General features: G+C 52.7%; 1 long non-coding RNA gene across 1 annotated transcript; it reads right to left on the reverse strand.

The window, feature by feature from the left end:
* Positions 1-10: 10 nt before the first annotated feature.
* LOC142051297 (uncharacterized) lies at positions 11-9,799 on the reverse strand. The gene is made up of 3 exons (XR_012658404.1): positions 9,710-9,799; positions 9,342-9,451; positions 11-78 (listed from the first exon to the last, which is right to left on the reverse strand). It is a non-coding gene; the product is annotated as an uncharacterized LOC142051297 (long non-coding RNA).
* Between the last annotated feature and the right edge of the window lie 17,576 nt (positions 9,800-27,375).

Raw genomic sequence — 27,375 nt, forward strand, 5'->3', positions numbered from 1 at the left:
AGCCACGCGAGCCTGAGACGGCCGCAGGCAACGGCATCCCCGGGGGAAGGACAGACAACCACGTCCTCAGCACGGTCTCTGGGAGAGGGAAAGAAGAAACAGCGACCGTCATTACCGTCGATCGACCCTGGCCAAAGCTTCTCCTTCCGCAGGGGCTTCTGGACACACCGCTCCCTCCCCACGCTACTGCTAAGGGCCCCTGCGCCAAGGGGGAATCCAGTGCGCTTGAGGGACGGCTTGCTGCCTTCACGACAGGGCCTGGGGGCGGCCTAAGGCTATGCAGCACGCTTATAGGGAGGTGCCGGAGCTGGGGGCAGGCGCACGGGGCAAGGGGGGCCAGGGGAGGCTGAGCGGGACCTCCGGTGGGCCGGGGACGCGGCCATCATCTGCGCCCTGGGCACAGGGAAAAGGTCATCGTCCTCCTCCTTTCCCTCTTCCCTTCTGTCAGCTCCCGGGGAACTCACCGCTTCTCGGGAAGCGGCCGCACCCGCAAGCCCCCAGTAATCAACACGAATCCAACCCCAAAAATACACCTCGCGTACCATACACGCCACAGCCGCCCGGCACCCGAGCGCCGGAAGACCACGCCTCCCGCCATGCCCGGCGAACCACGTGACAGGGCCGGCAGCCACTGCGCCAGGAATACAGCTCCCGGCATGCTCTGCGGCACAACCCGGCCGCCCGGCAGCCGCAAGGACTACAGCTCCCGGCATGCTCTGCGGCACAACCCGGCCGCCCGGCGGCCGGTTTGATGCGGAGCCACCCAGCATCCCTGCGAGCACAGCTGCAGGCGCAACAGCAGTTACGCAGCCACAACTAGGCACTAAACAAAGGCTTTCCAACACTGGAGGTCTAGAACAGGTAGACATTAGCACAGAAGCACAAGGGGCTCCGTCACCCTGCACAAATCTCCCCGTGCCTACACACGCACACGTTCAGAAGTTAGTTATCAGAAAACGCCCGACTCAGCCATTTGCCACAGTCACGAGACTCACGACATGATAACACGACATGACACACGAGGTGGGCTCAGAGTTTTAAGGCAAGAAATACCTCCCACGCCCCCCACCCGAGATCTTTCAGGGTCCACACCTGCCATCGCCCCGCACCAAACCTACCCGGCCAAAGGCTTTCAGGTGGCCCGAAACACTGTACACAGAAAATAACCAGGGACAGACCTGCATTGTTCGGAAGCGAACGATGCCCGACCGGGGCTCCTCTGCGGGGCACGGAGCCCCCCGGCCCCGCCCGGAGACACACACCCGCCCCCCGCTGCCCGAACTCACCCACCAGCGCTCTCCGGCCCCCGGACACGGCCGCGCTGCTCTCTCAGGCGGCTGCCGCAGGCGAGGCTCGGGCACCGCCAGGCCTCCAGGCGTCCCGAGGGGCTGCCGGCCACCGCAGGGGATGGCTGCCGGCGGCCGGACCGCCGCGGCGCTCCCCGCCCAGCTCCGAGCAGGCTCCGCCGGCCGCGGGCTTCCCACGCCGGGCCGCAGAGGGGCCCCCGGCACCGCACAGGGACGCCTCGCGACCCGGCCGCCACACGCACCGGCCCTTCGGCCGCCACACGCACCGCTCCCGCCCCCGCTCCGACGCGCCGCGCACGCGCCACCGGAAGCCCGAGCCCCGCGGGGCGGCCCTTAAAGGGCGGCCGGAAGGAACGGCCCCCACCGGCCCCGCCACCGCGCCCAGCCGGTGAGCGCCAGCGCCCCCTGCTGGCCGGGCCGCGCTCAGCTCGCGAGGGCGCCGAGGGCCGGGCGGGGCGGGACGCGCCGGCTCGGGGCCAGCGCCTTCTCGGGGCGAGCGGGAAACCCCTGCGGGCCCCGGTCACGGCCGGGCAGAGCCGCGCGCCCTCCGAGAGCTGCTGAACGCGGCTGCCGCTCGTGACACATACCGAGCCGTCTGCGACGGGAGCGGGCAGAGGAGGAAGGGGCCGGCGGCCGCGGGGCCCTTGCCCCAGGCGGGGGGGGGGGGGCTGGGGCCCGGGGGGCCACCCCCCTACTCACAGTTCCCTCACAGTTCCCTCACAGTTCCCTCACAGTTCCCTCACAGTTCCCTCACAGTTCCCTCACAGTTCATCCCATGGACGGAACCGGGACCTACTGTGAGGCACTGGGAAAGAAGTGGGAGGAAGCCGGGACAGACCAATATAGCCCAGTATGGACTGGAGGGAACTGCGAGGGAACCGCGAGAGAACCCCACAGAACAAACCATGGGGCACGAGAAGGCAGAGAATTAAGAATTAGGGACAGGGAGCCAGAAAAAAAAAAGAAAAAAACCAAAGGGAGACAGAGAGCAAAAGGAATCGCAATGCGTACGGAGAGAAGAGAGAAACAATTCTAGCATAGGGTCACGCGGGAGCCAGGGACAGCAAGATGGAGAAAGGACAGAAGCTACAGGCTACAGGGCAGAGAGGGAAGAATTAATGAATAGACACAGAGAGCTGGGCAGAAAGACATGGAGAAAGGCTAAAGATCACACGGCCTACAGGGAAGAGAGAAGAGAGGGAGGAATTTTAAAAACAGGGGCAAGAAGCCAGAGAGAGGGAGAGAGAAGCAACAATAAAATGGGGACAAGCCACAGGGCAGCGAGGAGGGAATCAATGAATAAGAACACGAGACCAAAGAGAACACAATGTAGAATGGAAAAAAGGAACAGCGGCCTACAGGGAAGGAGGAATTAAAGATCAGGGACTGGGAGGCAGACAGAGACACATGAAGAAACAAGTGAAAAAAAAGAAAAAAACAAACCAACAGCAATGGGCTACAAAGACAGAGAGGGAGGAAATGAGGAAATAAAACGTCGCAGCAAGGAGCTGGACAGAGAGAGATGAGGACAAACAAATAGCACGGGTCCACGTGACAGAGAACGTGGAATTAGAACACAGAGAGAGGGAGCCGGACAGAGAGAGAGGCCGAGAGAAACATCTAGACAGGCTACAGCGGGCAGAGGCAGGAATTAAAACCTAGGGACAGGGAGCTGGACAGAGAGAGATGGAGGTCACAGGGAACAGCGGTGGCTGCAGGAAGAACAGGAATTCATGAATAGGGCAAGGGAGCTGGACAGAGAAGAACTCAGAAAGGCAAGAACAGTAGCAGGGTACAGAGCAGAGAAGACAAATTAAAAAGCACGGGGGGAGCGTTGAGGCAGACAGAGAGAGATTAAGAAAAAAGTCACGGGCTACGTGGCAAAGCAGGAGGAATTCAGAAACGAGGATGGGAACCAAGGGAGAGTGTGCTGGTGAAGGATAACGGGCATTAAAAGTGAGGGACGGGGAGCTGGGAAAAGCGAGGCAGAGAAAAACAGAATCACAGAGAGAATCACACAAAGCCAAAAAAGAAGAAACTGAACAACAGGAACAGGTGTAACCAAAGCGATGAAATCAACCAACCAGAGACGGTGTTCCATTACGGGAACATGGAGCGTACCAATCAGCGCACCTGTCGATCTGCATTTTAGTGCCTAGGCGATCGTTAATGTCAGCAGAACAACAGACAACATGCTTCTGTCAGAAAAGGATGACAAAACGCGGTTTCGCTTAGCGGACTGAGAAAACTAGCCAAGACTGCCAAGAGTAAGAGCCGAGAAGCTAAAAGGTAATTCCGGCAGGGGGAGATCGCGACCACCGACTCACAGACCACCACCGACCCAAGTAACACCACCTACTCAGAAGAGAACAACGGAAGAGGACAACCGAGCCTGCGCAGTGATTGACATACGGAACGAGCAAGTTTGTACCCATCGCTAGACAAGACAATAATGACTATGTATGAGTATGTAAAATTTTCATCTACAAATTGTACAGGAAAGGTGCGTGAGGTACGCACGCCAGGAGGAGCGATCCCCCGTGCATCCGGCGCCGTGAATATAGAATGCCTGCTCTTTAATACTAAATTGGTGTTGAGGAGTCGTTTCCGATTTTAACGCGTTTTTCGGTAACAGTTTTGGCACCCCAGGTGGGAACCTGCTTTTGAATCTCGACGGATCCGTGGGATCGTGGGACCTGCAGCCGGCCCCGAGGAATTCTCCGGGAGAGCTTCCGATCCCCGGGCCAGAGAATTCTGAGCAAGATCCCCTGGATTGAGGTAAACAAGGCATTCTTTGAAGAAGAAACTTAGGTAGAATAATACGTGGGGTTAGTTTCCCACATAGGATAGGATAGCGGGTTTGAGTCCCACAGGCCTGCCCGTAAGGCGCGGCGAAAGCCACGCAGGGTCGGGGCCAAGAGGTGCCTCGGTTGGTAAGTCTCTGCTAGGCGAAAGCCTGTGGAGCGGGACCCGAGGGTAGGGGAGTCTTCAACAGGGGGTTGAAGTCTCCAGGGATATCTAGCAGGGGGCTACAGATCCCAGTGGCAGATTTCCAGTGAGACCTCTAACGGGGGTTGGAGTCCCTCTGACTAGTAGTTGTGATAGTGCACTATCACAACTACTAGTCGACTGGGAGACGGGAGCATTACTGAGTAGGAAACCTATCCCACAGAGAACACCTTTGCGATGTATTTTGAAGCACTGGAAAGACGTCGGGGGCGGTGACCCACTAACTCGGAAACCATTAATTGAAAATTGCAATCATTGGTGGCCAACGTATCAATTGGAAGGTGGGCACAAATGGCCAGAACACGAGACATTGCAATATCGTACCATCTTGCAATTAATGTTGTTTTGTAAAAAGGGAAGGCAAACGGGAAGAAGTGGCATATGTTGATTTGTTCTTTACACCGTGGAATCATCCCGAGCAGCAGAAACAGCGTGAGGTATGTCCACAAGATTCTACGGCAATGTTTCTGAAAAGAGGAAAACGTGGTGAGAACTTGAAAGAGTGTTGCTCTACTTGTGATACTGGATACTTCGCTTGATGAAACTGACAAGAAAATAGTATGGAATACAGCCAGAAGGCAGGTGCAGGGAGCACATGCTAACGGGAATTTACAGAGAACAATGAATAAGAATTTTCCATCTACAAATCCCGAGTGGGACCCTAATCAGCCAGGACCCAGGGGAATGTTGACTAGATGTCAGAGAGAGATTTTATTTGGAGTAAGACAAGCAATGCCAAAAGCAATAAATTGGTCAAAATTTATGAAGTGAGACAAGAATTAAGTGAGTCCCCTTCAGCCTTTATGGAAAGACTGAAGGTGACCACCAGAAAATATACTCATTTGAACCCAGAAAAACCAGAAAAAGCAATTCAGCTGGTCTCTATATTCATAAGACAATCAGCCCCAGATGGGGGCGGGGGGAGAGAAAACAACCTTCAGAAACTAGAACAACCTGAATCCAGAGATCTGGGTTAAATGCTTGAAGTAGCTCGGCATGAAGGAGACCAGGGGAATCAACCCTAGCTGAACACCTGGTTACACTGAAGCTACGGAATGAAGAAATAGAATTTTTGGTAGATACGGGAGCCACTTATTTGGTATTGAATACACGTGAAGAGAAATTTGATCATAAATCAGTAGATGTTGCTAGCGCAACAGGGCAAAGAAAAATTAGCCCCTCTCAGAGCCATTAAAGTTTAAATTGGAGAAGCAATGGGCAACTCACCAGTTTCTGCATATGCCTGAATGTCCACTGCCTCTGTTATGACGAGATCTATTAGGTCAATTAGATGCTCAAGTAACTTTTAAAGATGGAGAGGTTAAATCACTAATACCAGAATCAAAAGCCACAGAGGCGAGAGCGTTTATGTTACAGGATTCCTCCAGGGAGGAACGGGTTCCCGAGGAAGTGGAAAACGTAGTAATTCCTTTGGTTTGAGCGAGCGGAGCTCCGGAGCGATCTAAGTGGGCAGAGCCGGTAAAAGTAACCTTAAAGCCTGGAGCCAAGCCCGTAAGACAAAAACAATACCCTATTAAGCGAGAGGCTCGAAAAGGATTACAGAAGTTAATTATAAAATTTTTCAGAATATGAGCTTTTAGTGGAATGTGAATCAGAATATAGTACTCCTGTGTCGCCAGTAAAGAAATCTAGAGGCAAAGAGTATTAGCTAGTTCACGATTTAAGGGCTATAAATCAGGTGGTCCAAGATATACATCCGGTAGTAGCTAATCCATACACTTTACTGACCTCTTTTAAAGGAGGAGCATAAACGGTTTACTGTACTAGATTTGAAGGACGCCTTCTTTTGCATACCTCCAGGCATAAAAAGTCAAAGCCTATTTGCTTTGCAATGGGAAAGCCCCACCACAGAATGAAAGACACAGCTACCATGGACCGTACTTCCACAAGGATTTAAAAATAGTCCTACGATACTTGAGACTCAGCTGGCAAAAAAAAATTAGAGATATAGAAAAAACAGAACCCAGGGAGAGGCATCTTGTTACAGAATGCGGATGACATTCTGATAGCGGCACAAAGTAAAGAAAAATGTTTTGAAATTTTTAAATTTTCTGGGCCAAGGAAGATGCGGAGTTTCCAGAAACAAAACCCAAATAGGAAAAGAAGCAGCCATTTATTTAGGATTTGAAATATCTCAAAGACAAAGACAATTAGAAAGTGAAAAGAAAGAAACTATTTGTCAAATTCCCGAACCTAGCAGCCCGAAGGAACTGAGAGCTTTTCTGAAAACAATGAAATAGCATCAGCTCTGGATTCTGAACTATAGACTGTATGTAAAACCATTATTTGAGGCATTGAAAGACTCAAAAGGATAAATATTTAACCTGGACGCCCGGATGCCAAACGGCATTCAAAGAACTGAAAAGAGCCTCGATGATGGCCCCTGCATTAGGCCTACCTGATTTCGCTAAACCTTTTCAGTTGTTTGTCCACGAAAGACAACATTTAGCCCTTGGAGTGCTGACACAGCGACTGGGAACCTGGAAGAGACCTGTGGGCTACTTCTCCAAACAACCTGACCACGCGAGTAAAAGATGGCCTAGGTGTTTACGGGCAGTAGCAACAACAGCGCTGCCGATCCGGGAAGCCCCAAAGTTAACAATGGGACAGAAGATGACAGTATATGTCCCGCACATAGCGGTGACTGTTTTAGAACAAAAGGGGGGTCGTTGGCTATCCCTTAGCAGAATGTTGAAATATCAAGTTGTTCTGTTAGAACAAGACGATGTGGAATCGAAGACTACTGCTATACTGAATCCTGCTATGTTTTTAACAACAGAAAACCTTACGGACAATTTAGAACACGATCGCTTGCTAACTATTGAACAAGTCTATTCCAGCAGACCAGACCTGAGACACAAACCTCTGGGAAAATCCTGATCTGGAGTTGTTTACAGATGGAAGAAGCTCTGGGCGAGAAGAGAAGCGAATGGCCGGATATGCTGTCGTTATCGCCGCCGAGGGAACGGAGTCAGGGGTGCTGCCTGCAAACACCTCAGCACAGAAAGCAGCATTGGTAGCATTGAAGCGAGCTCTGCGAATGGCAGAAGGACAAAGGATAAATATCTAGACTGATTCCAAACGTGCATTTGGTGTGATCCACGATCATGGAGCTATTGGGAAGGAGAAAGGACTGCCATCAGCCCAAGAATCATCAATACAGCATAAAGAAGAAATTCTCCAACTTCCGGAAGACGTGCAGAAACCAAAAGAAGTGGCGGTAAAGCGTTGCAAAGCTCATCAATTTGGCCAGACGGCTGTAAACATAAGCAAACGACTGACCGATAAAGCTGCAAAGAGGACTGCAGAGCAAGGTATCCTTGCACTAGTACCAGTAAAACAGATCAGAATTCCAAAGTTGAAACCGAGATATAATAAATTGGATGAGCAATTAGCAGAACAATTGGAAGCATCACAAAACACAGAGAGATGGTAGGTAACACCAGAAAAACAAGTAATAACAACAACCACCCCACAAGTTATGACAGAACTTGCAAAAGAAAACCATGAGCAAACACATTAGGGTGTAGGCGCTACGGTTTTGAGTTTAAAAACATCTGTAGCGTGTGTAGGCATGACAAGAATAGTTAAACCCATAGTAGCTAAGTGTCCAATCTGTCCTAGAAATAATCCCCTGAACCAAAGGAAACAACCTTTAGGAGTAACAAAACAAAAAATTCTCCCGGAAATTATTAGCAAATTAAGTTCTCTGAGTTACCCAGACAAAATAGATAGAGCAGTATTTGTCAGTGCTGATTGACAAATTTTCTAGATGGCCAGCAGCTTTCTCGTGCTGCACCGACAAAGCTAGAGTAGTAGTTAAGACGTTGCTGAAGGAAATAATACCAAGATTTAGAGTGCCAACGGGAATGTCCTCTGATAGAGCACCACATTTTTTTGCAGAGGTACTTCAACAAATTAATAAAATTTTGGGTAGAAAATGGGACCTGCATACACCCTGGAGACCACAATCAAGTGAAAAATTTCAGAACATGAAGCAAACACTAAACTGACATAGTGGAATATTATTGATCTAGGATGGAAGTATTGAGAAAATTATTATTTCAGAACTTCCAAACAGGGGAAATGTAACCAAAGGGATGAAATCAACCAGAGACGGTGTTCCATTACGGGAACATGGAGCGTACCAATCAGCGCACCTGTCTATCTGCATTTTAGTCCCTAGGCGATCGTTAATGTCAGCAGAACAACAGACAACATGCTTCTGTAAGAAAAGGATGACAAAACGCTGTTTCGCTTAGCGGACTGAGAAAACTAGCCAAGACTGCCAAGAGTAAGAGCCGAGAAGCTAAAAGGTAATTCCGGCAGGGGGAGATCGCGACCACCGACTCACAGACCACCACCGACCCAAGTAACACCACCTACTCAGAAGAGAACAACGGAAGAGGACAACCGAGCCTGCGCAGTGATTGACATACGGAACGAGCAAGTTTGTACCAATCAGCAGACAGGACAATAATGAATATGTATGAATACGTAAAACATTGATCTACAAATTGTACGGGAAAGGTGCGTGAGGTACACACGCCAGGAGGAGCGATCCCCCGTGCATCCGGCGCCACGAATAAAGAATGCCTGCTCTTTAATACTAAATTGGTGTTGAGGAGTCGTTTCCGATTTTAACGCGTTTTTCGGTAACACAGGGAGTCAGATCAAGAGAGCCAGAGAACAACAAAACACCGACAGGCTACAGGACAGAGCAGGAGGAATAAAAAAAAAAAAAACGGAGCCAGAGCCAGGCAGAGAGAGGCGGAGAAAGAAAAAGGAGCCACAGGCTACAGGACAGAGAGAGGGAGGACTGAAAAGACAGGGAGGCAGGGAGACACTCAGAGCGAGATGGAGAAAGAAGGTGCGGTGGGGGGGGCCGCAAAAAAAAAAAGTAAATTTTGCAGCAGGTAAGGAAAGAGAGGGGGCCGGGGGAGAGACAGGGAGGGCCCAGGACGCACAAGAGAGGCAACGGGGCCCCAGTGGCCCAGGACTCACCGCGACTCTCGCTCTCAGCGCTGCTGGCACAATTTAGCCGTTCAGATGCTTCTTTCCCCTCCTCTCCTCCCTGCCTCTTCTGCAGCTCCAGACTCTAGGCCGTCCTCCACCTGAAGAGAATACGTGGGTGTCTTACAGCTCTTACCAGATGAGGCTTCCTAGGCACGTAGCCTAGCTCGCTCGTGCACTACACGCCCGTACCCAACTCCGGGTTACGCGTACAGACCCTACGGTGCACGTTGGTGGCCTGGCCCGCTGCGGGCTATGAAGGGGGATCCTTCCTCCCCCACCTGCATGGACAGGCTCTCTCTTGCCTGCGGCAGGAAGGCAGCTGGCAGCCAGAGCACCTTCAGTTTCTTCTTCTTTACCTTTCGTTGGCGTCTCCAGCTTCAGCCGAGGCAGCTCCTGTCCGCAGCCGGGAAGGGCTTTGTCTATCCCTTTTCGGCCCTGCGCTGCGAGGACGGGCAGAGAGAAGCCACGCGAGCCTGAGACGGCCGCAGGCAACGGCATCCCCGGGGGAAGGACAGACAACCACGTCCTCAGCACGGTCTCTGGGAGAGGGAAAGAAGAAACAGCGACCGTCATTACCGTCGATCGACCCTGGCCAAAGCCTCTCCTTCCGCAGGGGCTTCTGGACACACCGCTCCCTCCCCACGCTACTGCTAAGGGCCCCTGCGCCAAGGGGGAATCCAGTGCGCTTGAGGGACGGCTTGCTGCCTTCACGACAGGGCCTGGGGGCGGCCTAAGGCTATGCAGCACGCTTATAGGGAGGTGCCGGAGCTGGGGGCAGGCGCACGGGGCAAGGGGGGCCAGGGGAGGCTGAGCGGGACCTCCGGTGGGCCGGGGACGCGGCCATCATCTGCGCCCTGGGCACAGGGAAAAGGTCATCGTCCTCCTCCTTTCCCTCTTCCCTTCTGTCAGCTCCCGGGGAACTCACCGCTTCTCGGGAAGCGGCCGCACCCGCAAGCCCCCAGTAATCAACACGAATCCAACCCCAAAAATACACCTCGCGTACCGTACGCGCCACGGCCGCCCGGCACCCGAGCGCCGGAAGACCGCGCCTCCCGCCATGCCCGGCGAACCACGTGACAGGGCCGGCAGCCACTGCGCCAGGAATACAGCTCCCGGCATGCTCTGCGGCACAACCCGGCCGCCCGGCAGCCGCAAGGACTACAGCTCCCGGCATGCTCTGCGGCACAACCCGGCCGCCCGGCGGCCGGTTTGATGCGGAGCCACCCAGCATCCCTGCGAGCACAGCTGCAGGCGCAACAGCAGTTACGCAGCCACAACTAGGCACTAAACAAAGGCTTTCCAACACTGGAGGTCTAGAACAGGTAGACATTAGCACAGAAGCACAAGGGGCTCCGTCACCCTGCACAAATCTCCCCGTGCCTACACACGCACACGTTCAGAAGTTAGTTATCAGAAAACGCCCGACTCAGCCATTTGCCACAGTCACGAGACTCACGACATGATAACACGACATGACACACGAGGTGGGCTCAGAGTTTTAAGGCAAGAAATACCTCCCACGCCCCCCACCCGAGATCTTTCAGGGTCCACACCTGCCATCGCCCCGCACCAAACCTACCCGGCCAAAGGCTTTCAGGTGGCCCGAAACACTGTACACAGAAAATAACCAGGGACAGACCTGCATTGTTCGGAAGCGAACGATGCCCGACCGGGGCTCCTCTGCGGGGCACGGAGCCCCCCGGCCCCGCCCGGAGACACACACCCGCCCCCCGCTGCCCGAACTCACCCACCAGCGCTCTCCGGCCCCCGGACACGGCCGCGCTGCTCTCTCAGGCGGCTGCCGCAGGCGAGGCTCGGGCACCGCCAGGCCTCCAGGCGTCCCGAGGGGCTGCCGGCCACCGCAGGGGATGGCTGCCGGCGGCCGGACCGCCGCGGCGCTCCCCGCCCAGCTCCGAGCAGGCTCCGCCGGCCGCGGGCTTCCCACGCCGGGCCGCAGAGGGGCCCCGGCACCGCACAGGGACGCCTCGCGACCCGGCCGCCACACGCACCGGCCCTTCGGCCTCCACACGCACCGCTCCCGCCCCCGCTCCGACGCGCCGCGCACGCGCCACCGGAAGCCCGAGCCCCGCGGGGCGGCCCTTAAAGGGCGGCCGGAAGGAACGGCCCCCACCGGCCCCGCCACCGCGCCCAGCCGGTGAGCGCCAGCGCCCCCTGCTGGCCGGGCCGCGCTCAGCTCGCGAGGGCGCCGAGGGCCGGGCGGGGCGGGACGCGCCGGCTCGGGGCCAGCGCCTTCTCGGGGCGAGCGGGAAACCCCTGCGGGCCCCGGTCACGGCCGGGCAGAGCCGCGCGCCCTCCGAGAGCTGCTGAACGCGGCTGCCGCTCGTGACACATACCGAGCCGTCTGCGACGGGAGCGGGCAGAGGAGGAAGGGGCCGGCGGCCGCGGGGCCCTTGCCCCAGGCGGGGGGGGGGGGCTGGGGCCCGGGGGGCCACCCCCCTACTCACAGTTCCCTCACAGTTCCCTCACAGTTCCCTCACAGTTCCCTCACAGTTCCCTCACAGTTCCCTCACAGTTCCCTCACAGTTCCCTCACAGTTCCCTCACAGTTCCCTCACAGTTCCCTCACAGTTCCCTCACAGTTCCCTCACAGTTCCCTCACAGTTCCCTCACAGTTCCCTCACAGTTCCCTCACAGTTCCCTCACAGTTCCCTCACAGTTCCCTCACAGTTCCCTCACAGTTCCCTCACAGTTCCCTCACAGTTCCCTCACAGTTCCCTCACAGTTCCCTCACAGTTCCCTCACAGTTCCCTCACAGTTCCCTCACAGTTCCCTCACAGTTCCCTCACAGTTCCCTCACAGTTCCCTCACAGTTCCCTCACAGTTCCCTCACAGTTCCCTCACAGTTCCCTCACAGTTCCCTCACAGTTCCCTCACAGTTCCCTCACAGTTCCCTCACAGTTCCCTCACAGTTCCCTCACAGTTCCCTCACAGTTCCCTCACAGTTCCCTCACAGTTCCCTCACAGTTCCCTCACAGTTCCCTCACAGTTCCCTCACAGTTCCCTCACAGTTCCCTCACAGTTCCCTCACAGTTCCCTCACAGTTCCCTCACAGTTCCCTCACAGTTCCCTCACAGTTCCCTCACAGTTCCCTCACAGTTCCCTCACAGTTCCCTCACAGTTCCCTCACAGTTCCCTCACAGTTCCCTCACAGTTCCCTCACAGTTCCCTCACAGTTCCCTCACAGTTCCCTCACAGTTCCCTCACAGTTCCCTCACAGTTCCCTCACAGTTCCCTCACAGTTCCCTCACAGTTCCCTCACAGTTCCCTCACAGTTCATCCCATGGACGGAACCGGGACCTACTGTGAGGCACTGGGAAAGAAGTGGGAGGAAGCCGGGACAGACCAATATAGCCCAGTATGGACTAGACCAATATAGCCCAGTATGGACTAGACCAATATAGCCCAGTATGGACTGGAGGGAACTGCGAGGGAACCGCGAGAGAACCCCACAGAACAAACCATGGGGCACGAGAAGGCAGAGAATTAAGAATTAGGGACAGGGAGCCAGAAAAAAAAAAGAAGAAAACCAAAGGGAGACAGAGAGCAAAAGGAATCGCAATGCGTACGGAGAGAAGAGAGAAACAATTCTAGCATAGGGTCACGCGGGAGCCAGGGACAGCAAGATGGAGAAAGGACAGAAGCTACAGGCTACAGGGCAGAGAGGGAAGAATTAATGAATAGACACAGAGAGCTGGGCAGAAAGACATGGAGAAAGGCTAAAGATCACACGGCCTACAGGGAAGAGAGAAGAGAGGGAGGAATTTTAAAAACAGGGGCAAGAAGCCAGAGAGAGGGAGAGAGAAGCAACAATAAAATGGGGACAAGCCACAGGGCAGCGAGGAGGGAATCAATGAATAAGAACACGAGACCAAAGAGAACACAATGTAGAATGGAAAAAAGGAACAGCGGCCTACAGGGAAGGAGGAATTAAAGATCAGGGACTGGGAGGCAGACAGAGACACATGAAGAAACAAGTGAAAAAAAAGAAAAAAACAAACCAACAGCAATGGGCTACAAAGACAGAGAGGGAGGAAATGAGGAAATAAAACGTCGCAGCAAGGAGCTGGACAGAGAGAGATGAGGACAAACAAATAGCACGGGTCCACGTGACAGAGAACGTGGAATTAGAACACAGAGAGAGGGAGCCGGACAGAGAGAGAGGCCGAGAGAAACATCTAGACAGGCTACAGCGGGCAGAGGCAGGAATTAAAACCTAGGGACAGGGAGCTGGACAGAGAGAGATGGAGGTCACAGGGAACAGCGGTGGCTGCAGGAAGAACAGGAATTCATGAATAGGGAAAGGGAGCTGGACAGAGAAGAACTCAGAAAGGCAAGAACAGTAGCAGGGTACAGAGCAGAGAAGACAAATTAAAAAGCACGGGGGGAGCGTTGAGGCAGACAGAGAGAGATTAAGAAAAAAGTCACGGGCTACGTGGCAAAGCAGGAGGAATTCAGAAACGAGGATGGGAACCAAGGGAGAGTGTGCTGGTGAAGGATAACGGGCATTAAAAGTGAGGGACGGGGAGCTGGGAAAAGCGAGGCAGAGAAAAACAGAATCACAGAGAGAATCACACAAAGCCAAAAAAGAAGAAACTGAACAACAGGAACAGGTGTAACCAAAGCGATGAAATCAACCAACCAGAGACGGTGTTCCATTACGGGAACATGGAGCGTACCAATCAGCGCACCTGTCGATCTGCATTTTAGTGCCTAGGCGATCGTTAATGTCAGCAGAACAACAGACAACATGCTTCTGTAAGAAAAGGATGACAAAACGCTGTTTCGCTTAGCGGACTGAGAAAACTAGCCAAGACTGCCAAGAGTAAGAGCCGAGAAGCTAAAAGGTAATTCCGGCAGGGGGAGATCGCGACCACCGACTCACAGACCACCACCGACCCAAGTAACACCACCTACTCAGAAGAGAACAACGGAAGAGGACAACCGAGCCTGCGCAGTGATTGACATACGGAACGAGCAAGTTTGTACCCATCGCTAGACAAGACAATAATGACTATGTATGAGTATGTAAAATTTTCATCTACAAATTGTACAGGAAAGGTGCGTGAGGTACGCACGCCAGGAGGAGCGATCCCCCGTGCATCCGGCGCCGTGAATATAGAATGCCTGCTCTTTAATACTAAATTGGTGTTGAGGAGTCGTTTCCGATTTTAACGCGTTTTTCGGTAACAGTTTTGGCACCCCAGGTGGGAACCTGCTTTTGAATCTCGACGGATCCGTGGGATCGTGGGACCTGCAGCCGGCCCCGAGGAATTCTCCGGGAGAGCTTCCGATCCCCGGGCCAGAGAATTCTGAGCAAGATCCCCTGGATTGAGGTAAACAAGGCATTCTTTGAAGAAGAAACTTAGGTAGAATAATACGTGGGGTTAGTTTCCCACATAGGATAGGATAGCGGGTTTGAGTCCCACAGGCCTGCCCGTAAGGCGCGGCGAAAGCCACGCAGGGTCGGGGCCAAGAGGTGCCTCGGTTGGTAAGTCTCTGCTAGGCGAAAGCCTGTGGAGCGGGACCCGAGGGTAGGGGAGTCTTCAACAGGGGGTTGAAGTCTCCAGGGATATCTAGCAGGGGGCTACAGATCCCAGTGGCAGATTTCCAGTGAGACCTCTAACGGGGGTTGGAGTCCCTCTGACTAGTAGTTGTGATAGTGCACTATCACAACTACTAGTCGACTGGGAGACGGGAGCATTACTGAGTAGGAAACCTATCCCACAGAGAACACCTTTGCGATGTATTTTGAAGCACTGGAAAGACGTCGGGGGCGGTGACCCACTAACTCGGAAACCATTAATTGAAAATTGCAATCATTGGTGGCCAACGTATCAATTGGAAGGTGGGCACAAATGGCCAGAACACGAGACATTGCAATATCGTACCATCTTGCAATTAATGTTGTTTTGTAAAAAGGGAAGGCAAACGGGAAGAAGTGGCATATGTTGATTTGTTCTTTACACCGTGGAATCATCCCGAGCAGCAGAAACAGCGTGAGGTATGTCCACAAGATTCTACGGCAATGTTTCTGAAAAGAGGAAAACGTGGTGAGAACTTGAAAGAGTGTTGCTCTACTTGTGATACTGGATACTTCGCTTGATGAAACTGACAAGAAAATAGTATGGAATACAGCCAGAAGGCAGGTGCAGGGAGCACATGCTAACGGGAATTTACAGAGAACAATGAATAAGAATTTTCCATCTACAAATCCCGAGTGGGACCCTAATCAGCCAGGACCCAGGGGAATGTTGACTAGATGTCAGAGAGAGATTTTATTTGGAGTAAGACAAGCAATGCCAAAAGCAATAAATTGGTCAAAATTTATGAAGTGAGACAAGAATTAAGTGAGTCCCCTTCAGCCTTTATGGAAAGACTGAAGGTGACCACCAGAAAATATACTCATTTGAACCCAGAAAAACCAGAAAAAGCAATTCAGCTGGTCTCTATATTCATAAGACAATCAGCCCCAGATGGGGGCGGGGGGAGAGAAAACAACCTTCAGAAACTAGAACAACCTGAATCCAGAGATCTGGGTTAAATGCTTGAAGTAGCTCGGCATGAAGGAGACCAGGGGAATCAACCCTAGCTGAACACCTGGTTACACTGAAGCTACGGAATGAAGAAATAGAATTTTTGGTAGATACGGGAGCCACTTATTTGGTATTGAATACACGTGAAGAGAAATTTGATCATAAATCAGTAGATGTTGCTAGCGCAACAGGGCAAAGAAAAATTAGCCCCTCTCAGAGCCATTAAAGTTTAAATTGGAGAAGCAATGGGCAACTCACCAGTTTCTGCATATGCCTGAATGTCCACTGCCTCTGTTATGACGAGATCTATTAGGTCAATTAGATGCTCAAGTAACTTTTAAAGATGGAGAGGTTAAATCACTAATACCAGAATCAAAAGCCACAGAGGCGAGAGCGTTTATGTTACAGGATTCCTCCAGGGAGGAACGGGTTCCCGAGGAAGTGGAAAACGTAGTAATTTCTTTGGTTTGAGCGAGCGGAGCTCCGGAGCGATCTAAGTGGGCAGAGCCGGTAAAAGTAACCTTAAAGCCTGGAGCCAAGCCCGTAAGACAAAAACAATACCCTATTAAGCGAGAGGCTCGAAAAGGATTACAGAAGTTAATTATAAAATTTTTCAGAATATGAGCTTTTAGTGGAATGTGAATCAGAATATAGTACTCCTGTGTCGCCAGTAAAGAAATCTAGAGGCAAAGAGTATTAGCTAGTTCACGATTTAAGGGCTATAAATCAGGTGGTCCAAGATATACATCCGGTAGTAGCTAATCCATACACTTTACTGACCTCTTTTAAAGGAGGAGCATAAACGGTTTACTGTACTAGATTTGAAGGACGCCTTCTTTTGCATACCTCCAGGCATAAAAAGTCAAAGCCTATTTGCTTTGCAATGGGAAAGCCCCACCACAGAATGAAAGACACAGCTACCATGGACCGTACTTCCACAAGGATTTAAAAATAGTCCTACGATACTTGAGACTCAGCTGGCAAAAAAAAATTAGAGATATAGAAAAAACAGAACCCAGGGAGAGGCATCTTGTTACAGAATGCGGATGACATTCTGATAGCGGCACAAAGTAAAGAAAAATGTTTTGAAATTTTTAAATTTTCTGGGCCAAGGAAGATGCGGAGTTTCCAGAAACAAAACCCAAATAGGAAAAGAAGCAGCCATTTATTTAGGATTTGAAATATCTCAAAGACAAAGACAATTAGAAAGTGAAAAGAAAGAAACTATTTGTCAAATTCCCGAACCTAGCAGCCCGAAGGAACTGAGAGCTTTTCTGAAAACAATGAAATAGCATCAGCTCTGGATTCTGAACTATAGACTGTATGTAAAACCATTATTTGAGGCATTGAAAGACTCAAAAGGATAAATATTTAACCTGGACGCCCGGATGCCAAACGGCATTCAAAGAACTGAAAAGAGCCTCGATGATGGCCCCTGCATTAGGCCTACCTGATTTCGCTAAACCTTTTCAGTTGTTTGTCCACGAAAGACAACATTTAGCCCTTGGAGTGCTGACACAGCGACTGGGAACCTGGAAGAGACCTGTGGGCTACTTCTCCAAACAACCTGACCACGCGAGTAAAAGATGGCCTAGGTGTTTACGGGCAGTAGCAACAACAGCGCTGCCGATCCGGGAAGCCCCAAAGTTAACAATGGGACAGAAGATGACAGTATATGTCCCGCACATAGCGGTGACTGTTTTAGAACAAAAGGGGGGTCGTTGGCTATCCCTTAGCAGAATGTTGAAATATCAAGTTGTTCTGTTAGAACAAGACGATGTGGAATCGAAGACTACTGCTATACTGAATCCTGCTATGTTTTTAACAACAGAAAACCTTACGGACAATTTAGAACACGATCGCTTGCTAACTATTGAACAAGTCTATTCCAGCAGACCAGACCTGAGACACAAACCTCTGGGAAAATCCTGATCTGGAGTTGTTGACAGATGGAAGAAGCTCTGGGCGAGAAGAGAAGCGAATGGCCGGATATGCTGTCGTTATCGCCGCCGAGGGAACGGAGTCAGGGGTGCTGCCTGCAAACACCTCAGCACAGAAAGCAGCATTGGTAGCATTGAAGCGAGCTCTGCGAATGGCAGAAGGACAAAGGATAAATATCTAGACTGATTCCAAACGTGCATTTGGTGTGATCCACGATCATGGAGCTATTGGGAAGGAGAAAGGACTGCCATCAGCCCAAGAATCATCAATACAGCATAAAGAAGAAATTCTCCAACTTCCGGAAGACGTGCAGAAACCAAAAGAAGTGGCGGTAAAGCGTTGCAAAGCTCATCAATTTGGCCAGACGGCTGTAAACATAAGCAAACGACTGACCGATAAAGCTGCAAAGAGGACTGCAGAGCAAGGTATCCTTGCACTAGTACCAGTAAAACAGATCAGAATTCCAAAGTTGAAACCGAGATATAATAAATTGGATGAGCAATTAGCAGAACAATTGGAAGCATCACAAAACACAGAGAGATGGTAGGTAACACCAGAAAAACAAGTAATAACAACAACCACCCCACAAGTTATGACAGAACTTGCAAAAGAAAACCATGAGCAAACACATTAGGGTGTAGGCGCTACGGTTTTGAGTTTAAAAACATCTGTAGCGTGTGTAGGCATGACAAGAATAGTTAAACCCATAGTAGCTAAGTGTCCAATCTGTCCTAGAAATAATCCCCTGAACCAAAGGAAACAACCTTTAGGAGTAACAAAACAAAAAATTCTCCCGGAAATTATTAGCAAATTAAGTTCTCTGAGTTACCCAGACAAAATAGATAGAGCAGTATTTGTCAGTGCTGATTGACAAATTTTCTAGATGGCCAGCAGCTTTCTCGTGCTGCACCGACAAAGCTAGAGTAGTAGTTAAGACGTTGCTGAAGGAAATAATACCAAGATTTAGAGTGCCAACGGGAATGTCCTCTGATAGAGCACCACATTTTTTTGCAGAGGTACTTCAACAAATTAATAAAATTTTGGGTAGAAAATGGGACCTGCATACACCCTGGAGACCACAATCAAGTGAAAAATTTCAGAACATGAAGCAAACACTAAACTGACATAGTGGAATATTATTGATCTAGGATGGAAGTATTGAGAAAATTATTATTTCAGAACTTCCAAACAGGGGAAATGTAACCAAAGGGATGAAATCAACCAGAGACGGTGTTCCATTACGGGAACATGGAGCGTACCAATCAGCGCACCTGTCTATCTGCATTTTAGTCCCTAGGCGATCGTTAATGTCAGCAGAACAACAGACAACATGCTTCTGTAAGAAAAGGATGACAAAACGCTGTTTCGCTTAGCGGACTGAGAAAACTAGCCAAGACTGCCAAGAGTAAGAGCCGAGAAGCTAAAAGGTAATTCCGGCAGGGGGAGATCGCGACCACCGACTCACAGACCACCACCGACCCAAGTAACACCACCTACTCAGAAGAGAACAACGGAAGAGGACAACCGAGCCTGCGCAGTGATTGACATACGGAACGAGCAAGTTTGTACCAATCAGCAGACAGGACAATAATGAATATGTATGAATACGTAAAACATTGATCTACAAATTGTACGGGAAAGGTGCGTGAGGTACACACGCCAGGAGGAGCGATCCCCCGTGCATCCGGCGCCGCAAATAAAGAATGCCTGCTCTTTAATACTAAATTGGTGTTGAGGAGTCGTTTCCGATTTTAACGCGTTTTTCGGTAACACAGGGAGTCAGATCAAGAGAGCCAGAGAACAACAAAACACCGACAGGCTACAGGACAGAGCAGGAGGAATAAAAAAAAAAAAAACGGAGCCAGAGCCAGGCAGAGAGAGGCGGAGAAAGAAAAAGGAGCCACAGGCTACAGGACAGAGAGAGGGAGGACTGAAAAGACAGGGAGGCAGGGAGACACTCAGAGCGAGATGGAGAAAGAAGGTGCGGTGGGGGGGGCCGCAAAAAAAAAAAGTAAATTTTGCAGCAGGTAAGGAAAGAGAGGGGGCCGGGGGAGAGACAGGGAGGGCCCAGGACGCACAAGAGAGGCAACGGGGCCCCAGTGGCCCAGGACTCACCGCGACTCTCGCTCTCAGCGCTGCTGGCACAATTTAGCCGTTCAGATGCTTCTTTCCCCTCCTCTCCTCCCTGCCTCTTCTGCAGCTCCAGACTCTAGGCCGTCCTCCACCTGAAGAGAATACGTGGGTGTCTTACAGCTCTTACCAGATGAGGCTTCCTAGGCACGTAGCCTAGCTCGCTCGTGCACTACACGCCCGTACCCAACTCCGGGTTACGCGTACAGACCCTACGGTGCACGTTGGTGGCCTGGCCCGCTGCGGGCTATGAAGGGGGATCCTTCCTCCCCCACCTGCATGGACAGGCTCTCTCTTGCCTGCGGCAGGAAGGCAGCTGGCAGCCAGAGCACCTTCAGTTTCTTCTTCTTTACCTTTCGTTGGCGTCTCCAGCTTCAGCCGAGGCAGCTCCTGTCCGCAGCCGGGAAGGGTTTTGTCTATCCCTTTTCGGCCCTGCGCTGCGAGGACGGGCAGAGAGAAGCCACGCGAGCCTGAGACGGCCGCAGGCAACGGCATCCCCGGGGGAAGGACAGACAACCACGTCCTCAGCACGGTCTCTGGGAGAGGGAAAGAAGAAACAGCGACCGTCATTACCGTCGATCGACCCTGGCCAAAGCCTCTCCTTCCGCAGGGGCTTCTGGACACACCGCTCCCTCCCCACGCTACTGCTAAGGGCCCCTGCGCCAAGGGGGAATCCAGTGCGCTTGAGGGACGGCTTGCTGCCTTCACGACAGGGCCTGGGGGCGGCCTAAGGCTATGCAGCACGCTTATAGGGAGGTGCCGGAGCTGGGGGCAGGCGCACGGGGCAAGGGGGGCCAGGGGAGGCTGAGCGGGACCTCCGGTGGGCCGGGGACGCGGCCATCATCTGCGCCCTGGGCACAGGGAAAAGGTCATCGTCCTCCTCCTTTCCCTCTTCCCTTCTGTCAGCTCCCGGGGAACTCACCGCTTCTCGGGAAGCGGCCGCACCCGCAAGCCCCCAGTAATCAACACGAATCCAACCCCAAAAATACACCTCGCGTACCGTACGCGCCACGGCCGCCCGGCACCCGAGCGCCGGAAGACCGCGCCTCCCGCCATGCCCGGCGAACCACGTGACAGGGCCGGCAGCCACTGCGCCAGGAATACAGCTCCCGGCATGCTCTGCGGCACAACCCGGCCGCCCGGCAGCCGCAAGGACTACAGCTCCCGGCATGCTCTGCGGCACAACCCGGCCGCCCGGCGGCCGGTTTGATGCGGAGCCACCCAGCATCCCTGCGAGCACAGCTGCAGGCGCAACAGCAGTTACGCAGCCACAACTAGGCACTAAACAAAGGCTTTCCAACACTGGAGGTCTAGAACAGGTAGACATTAGCACAGAAGCACAAGGGGCTCCGTCACCCTGCACAAATCTCCCCGTGCCTACACACGCACACGTTCAGAAGTTAGTTATCAGAAAACGCCCGACTCAGCCATTTGCCACAGTCACGAGACTCACGACATGATAACACGACATGACACACGAGGTGGGCTCAGAGTTTTAAGGCAAGAAATACCTCCCACGCCCCCCACCCGAGATCTTTCAGGGTCCACACCTGCCATCGCCCCGCACCAAACCTACCCGGCCAAAGGCTTTCAGGTGGCCCGAAACACTGTACACAGAAAATAACCAGGGACAGACCTGCATTGTTCGGAAGCGAACGATGCCCGACCGGGGCTCCTCTGCGGGGCACGGAGCCCCCCGGCCCCGCCCGGAGACACACACCCGCCCCCCGCTGCCCGAACTCACCCACCAGCGCTCTCCGGCCCCCGGACACGGCCGCGCTGCTCTCTCAGGCGGCTGCCGCAGGCGAGGCTCGGGCACCGCCAGGCCTCCAGGCGTCCCGAGGGGCTGCCGGCCACCGCAGGGGATGGCTGCCGGCGGCCGGACCGCCGCGGCGCTCCCCGCCCAGCTCCGAGCAGGCTCCGCCGGCCGCGGGCTTCCCACGCCGGGCCGCAGAGGGGCCCCGGCACCGCACAGGGACGCCTCGCGACCCGGCCGCCACACGCACCGGCCCTTCGGCCTCCACACGCACCGCTCCCGCCCCCGCTCCGACGCGCCGCGCACGCGCCACCGGAAGCCCGAGCCCCGCGGGGCGGCCCTTAAAGGGCGGCCGGAAGGAACGGCCCCCACCGGCCCCGCCACCGCGCCCAGCCGGTGAGCGCCAGCGCCCCCTGCTGGCCGGGCCGCGCTCAGCTCGCGAGGGCGCCGAGGGCCGGGCGGGGCGGGACGCGCCGGCTCGGGGCCAGCGCCTTCTCGGGGCGAGCGGGAAACCCCTGCGGGCCCCGGTCACGGCCGGGCAGAGCCGCGCGCCCTCCGAGAGCTGCTGAACGCGGCTGCCGCTCGTGACACATACCGAGCCGTCTGCGACGGGAGCGGGCAGAGGAGGAAGGGGCCGGCGGCCGCGGGGCCCTTGCCCCAGGCGGGGGGGGGGGGCTGGGGCCCGGGGGGCCACCCCCCTACTCACAGTTCCCTCACAGTTCCCTCACAGTTCCCTCACAGTTCCCTCACAGTTCCCTCACAGTTCCCTCACAGTTCCCTCACAGTTCCCTCACAGTTCCCTCACAGTTCCCTCACAGTTCCCTCACAGTTCCCTCACAGTTCCCTCACAGTTCCCTCACAGTTCCCTCACAGTTCCCTCACAGTTCCCTCACAGTTCCCTCACAGTTCCCTCACAGTTCCCTCACAGTTCCCTCACAGTTCCCTCACAGTTCCCTCACAGTTCCCTCACAGTTCCCTCACAGTTCCCTCACAGTTCCCTCACAGTTCCCTCACAGTTCCCTCACAGTTCCCTCACAGTTCCCTCACAGTTCCCTCACAGTTCCCTCACAGTTCCCTCACAGTTCCCTCACAGTTCCCTCACAGTTCCCTCACAGTTCCCTCACAGTTCCCTCACAGTTCCCTCACAGTTCCCTCACAGTTCCCTCACAGTTCCCTCACAGTTCCCTCACAGTTCCCTCACAGTTCCCTCACAGTTCCCTCACAGTTCCCTCACAGTTCCCTCACAGTTCCCTCACAGTTCCCTCACAGTTCCCTCACAGTTCCCTCACAGTTCCCTCACAGTTCCCTCACAGTTCCCTCACAGTTCCCTCACAGTTCCCTCACAGTTCCCTCACAGTTCCCTCACAGTTCCCTCACAGTTCCCTCACAGTTCCCTCACAGTTCCCTCACAGTTCCCTCACAGTTCCCTCACAGTTCCCTCACAGTTCCCTCACAGTTCCCTCACAGTTCCCTCACAGTTCCCTCACAGTTCCCTCACAGTTCCCTCACAGTTCCCTCACAGTTCCCTCACAGTTCCCTCACAGTTCCCTCACAGTTCCCTCACAGTTCCCTCACAGTTCCCTCACAGTTCCCTCACAGTTCCCTCACAGTTCCCTCACAGTTCCCTCACAGTTCCCTCACAGTTCCCTCACAGTTCCCTCACAGTTCCCTCACAGTTCCCTCACAGTTCCCTCACAGTTCCCTCACAGTTCCCTCACAGTTCCCTCACAGTTCCCTCACAGTTCCCTCACAGTTCCCTCACAGTTCCCTCACAGTTCCCTCACAGTTCCCTCACAGTTCCCTCACAGTTCCCTCACAGTTCCCTCACAGTTCCCTCACAGTTCCCTCACAGTTCCCTCACAGTTCCCTCACAGTTCCCTCACAGTTCCCTCACAGTTCCCTCACAGTTCCCTCACAGTTCCCTCACAGTTCCCTCACAGTTCCCTCACAGTTCCCTCACAGTTCCCTCACAGTTCCCTCACAGTTCCCTCACAGTTCCCTCACAGTTCCCTCACAGTTCCCTCACAGTTCCCTCACAGTTCCCTCACAGTTCCCTCACAGTTCCCTCACAGTTCCCTCACAGTTCCCTCACAGTTCCCTCACAGTTCCCTCACAGTTCCCTCACAGTTCCCTCACAGTTCCCTCACAGTTCCCTCACAGTTCATCCCATGGACGGAACCGGGACCTACTGTGAGGCACTGGGAAAGAAGTGGGAGGAAGCCGGGACAGACCAATATAGCCCAGTATGGACTAGACCAATATAGCCCAGTATGGACTAGACCAATATAGCCCAGTATGGACTGGAGGGAACTGCGAGGGAACCGCGAGAGAACCCCACAGAACAAACCATGGGGCACGAGAAGGCAGAGAATTAAGAATTAGGGACAGGGAGCCAGAAAAAAAAAAGAAGAAAACCAAAGGGAGACAGAGAGCAAAAGGAATCGCAATGCGTACGGAGAGAAGAGAGAAACAATTCTAGCATAGGGTCACGCGGGAGCCAGGGACAGCAAGATGGAGAAAGGACAGAAGCTACAGGCTACAGGGCAGAGAGGGAAGAATTAATGAATAGACACAGAGAGCTGGGCAGAAAGACATGGAGAAAGGCTAAAGATCACACGGCCTACAGGGAAGAGAGAAGAGAGGGAGGAATTTTAAAAACAGGGGCAAGAAGCCAGAGAGAGGGAGAGAGAAGCAACAATAAAATGGGGACAAGCCACAGGGCAGCGAGGAGGGAATCAATGAATAAGAACACGAGACCAAAGAGAACACAATGTAGAATGGAAAAAAGGAACAGCGGCCTACAGGGAAGGAGGAATTAAAGATCAGGGACTGGGAGGCAGACAGAGACACATGAAGAAACAAGTGAAAAAAAAGAAAAAAACAAACCAACAGCAATGGGCTACAAAGACAGAGAGGGAGGAAATGAGGAAATAAAACGTCGCAGCAAGGAGCTGGACAGAGAGAGATGAGGACAAACAAATAGCACGGGTCCACGTGACAGAGAACGTGGAATTAGAACACAGAGAGAGGGAGCCGGACAGAGAGAGAGGCCGAGAGAAACATCTAGACAGGCTACAGCGGGCAGAGGCAGGAATTAAAACCTAGGGACAGGGAGCTGGACAGAGAGAGATGGAGGTCACAGGGAACAGCGGTGGCTGCAGGAAGAACAGGAATTCATGAATAGGGAAAGGGAGCTGGACAGAGAAGAACTCAGAAAGGCAAGAACAGTAGCAGGGTACAGAGCAGAGAAGACAAATTAAAAAGCACGGGGGGAGCGTTGAGGCAGACAGAGAGAGATTAAGAAAAAAGTCACGGGCTACGTGGCAAAGCAGGAGGAATTCAGAAACGAGGATGGGAACCAAGGGAGAGTGTGCTGGTGAAGGATAACGGGCATTAAAAGTGAGGGACGGGGAGCTGGGAAAAGCGAGGCAGAGAAAAACAGAATCACAGAGAGAATCACACAAAGCCAAAAAAGAAGAAACTGAACAACAGGAACAGGTGTAACCAAAGCGATGAAATCAACCAACCAGAGACGGTGTTCCATTACGGGAACATGGAGCGTACCAATCAGCGCACCTGTCGATCTGCATTTTAGTGCCTAGGCGATCGTTAATGTCAGCAGAACAACAGACAACATGCTTCTGTCAGAAAAGGATGACAAAACGCGGTTTCGCTTAGCGGACTGAGAAAACTAGCCAAGACTGCCAAGAGTAAGAGCCGAGAAGCTAAAAGGTAATTCCGGCAGGGGGAGATCGCGACCACCGACTCACAGACCACCACCGACCCAAGTAACACCACCTACTCAGAAGAGAACAACGGAAGAGGACAACCGAGCCTGCGCAGTGATTGACATACGGAACGAGCAAGTTTGTACCCATCGCTAGACAAGACAATAATGACTATGTATGAGTATGTAAAATTTTCATCTACAAATTGTACAGGAAAGGTGCGTGAGGTACGCACGCCAGGAGGAGCGATCCCCCGTGCATCCGGCGCCGTGAATATAGAATGCCTGCTCTTTAATACTAAATTGGTGTTGAGGAGTCGTTTCCGATTTTAACGCGTTTTTCGGTAACAGTTTTGGCACCCCAGGTGGGAACCTGCTTTTGAATCTCGACGGATCCGTGGGATCGTGGGACCTGCAGCCGGCCCCGAGGAATTCTCCGGGAGAGCTTCCGATCCCCGGGCCAGAGAATTCTGAGCAAGATCCCCTGGATTGAGGTAAACAAGGCATTCTTTGAAGAAGAAACTTAGGTAGAATAATACGTGGGGTTAGTTTCCCACATAGGATAGGATAGCGGGTTTGAGTCCCACAGGCCTGCCCGTAAGGCGCGGCGAAAGCCACGCAGGGTCGGGGCCAAGAGGTGCCTCGGTTGGTAAGTCTCTGCTAGGCGAAAGCCTGTGGAGCGGGACCCGAGGGTAGGGGAGTCTTCAACAGGGGGTTGAAGTCTCCAGGGATATCTAGCAGGGGGCTACAGATCCCAGTGGCAGATTTCCAGTGAGACCTCTAACGGGGGTTGGAGTCCCTCTGACTAGTAGTTGTGATAGTGCACTATCACAACTACTAGTCGACTGGGAGACGGGAGCATTACTGAGTAGGAAACCTATCCCACAGAGAACACCTTTGCGATGTATTTTGAAGCACTGGAAAGACGTCGGGGGCGGTGACCCACTAACTCGGAAACCATTAATTGAAAATTGCAATCATTGGTGGCCAACGTATCAATTGGAAGGTGGGCACAAATGGCCAGAACACGAGACATTGCAATATCGTACCATCTTGCAATTAATGTTGTTTTGTAAAAAGGGAAGGCAAACGGGAAGAAGTGGCATATGTTGATTTGTTCTTTACACCGTGGAATCATCCCGAGCAGCAGAAACAGCGTGAGGTATGTCCACAAGATTCTACGGCAATGTTTCTGAAAAGAGGAAAACGTGGTGAGAACTTGAAAGAGTGTTGCTCTACTTGTGATACTGGATACTTCGCTTGATGAAACTGACAAGAAAATAGTATGGAATACAGCCAGAAGGCAGGTGCAGGGAGCACATGCTAACGGGAATTTACAGAGAACAATGAATAAGAATTTTCCATCTACAAATCCCGAGTGGGACCCTAATCAGCCAGGACCCAGGGGAATGTTGACTAGATGTCAGAGAGAGATTTTATTTGGAGTAAGACAAGCAATGCCAAAAGCAATAAATTGGTCAAAATTTATGAAGTGAGACAAGAATTAAGTGAGTCCCCTTCAGCCTTTATGGAAAGACTGAAGGTGACCACCAGAAAATATACTCATTTGAACCCAGAAAAACCAGAAAAAGCAATTCAGCTGGTCTCTATATTCATAAGACAATCAGCCCCAGATGGGGGCGGGGGGAGAGAAAACAACCTTCAGAAACTAGAACAACCTGAATCCAGAGATCTGGGTTAAATGCTTGAAGTAGCTCGGCATGAAGGAGACCAGGGGAATCAACCCTAGCTGAACACCTGGTTACACTGAAGCTACGGAATGAAGAAATAGAATTTTTGGTAGATACGGGAGCCACTTATTTGGTATTGAATACACGTGAAGAGAAATTTGATCATAAATCAGTAGATGTTGCTAGCGCAACAGGGCAAAGAAAAATTAGCCCCTCTCAGAGCC

Source organism: Phalacrocorax aristotelis, unplaced genomic scaffold, assembly GCF_949628215.1.
Source record: "Phalacrocorax aristotelis unplaced genomic scaffold, bGulAri2.1 scaffold_126, whole genome shotgun sequence".
Classification (NCBI taxonomy): domain Eukaryota; kingdom Metazoa; phylum Chordata; class Aves; order Suliformes; family Phalacrocoracidae; genus Phalacrocorax; species Phalacrocorax aristotelis.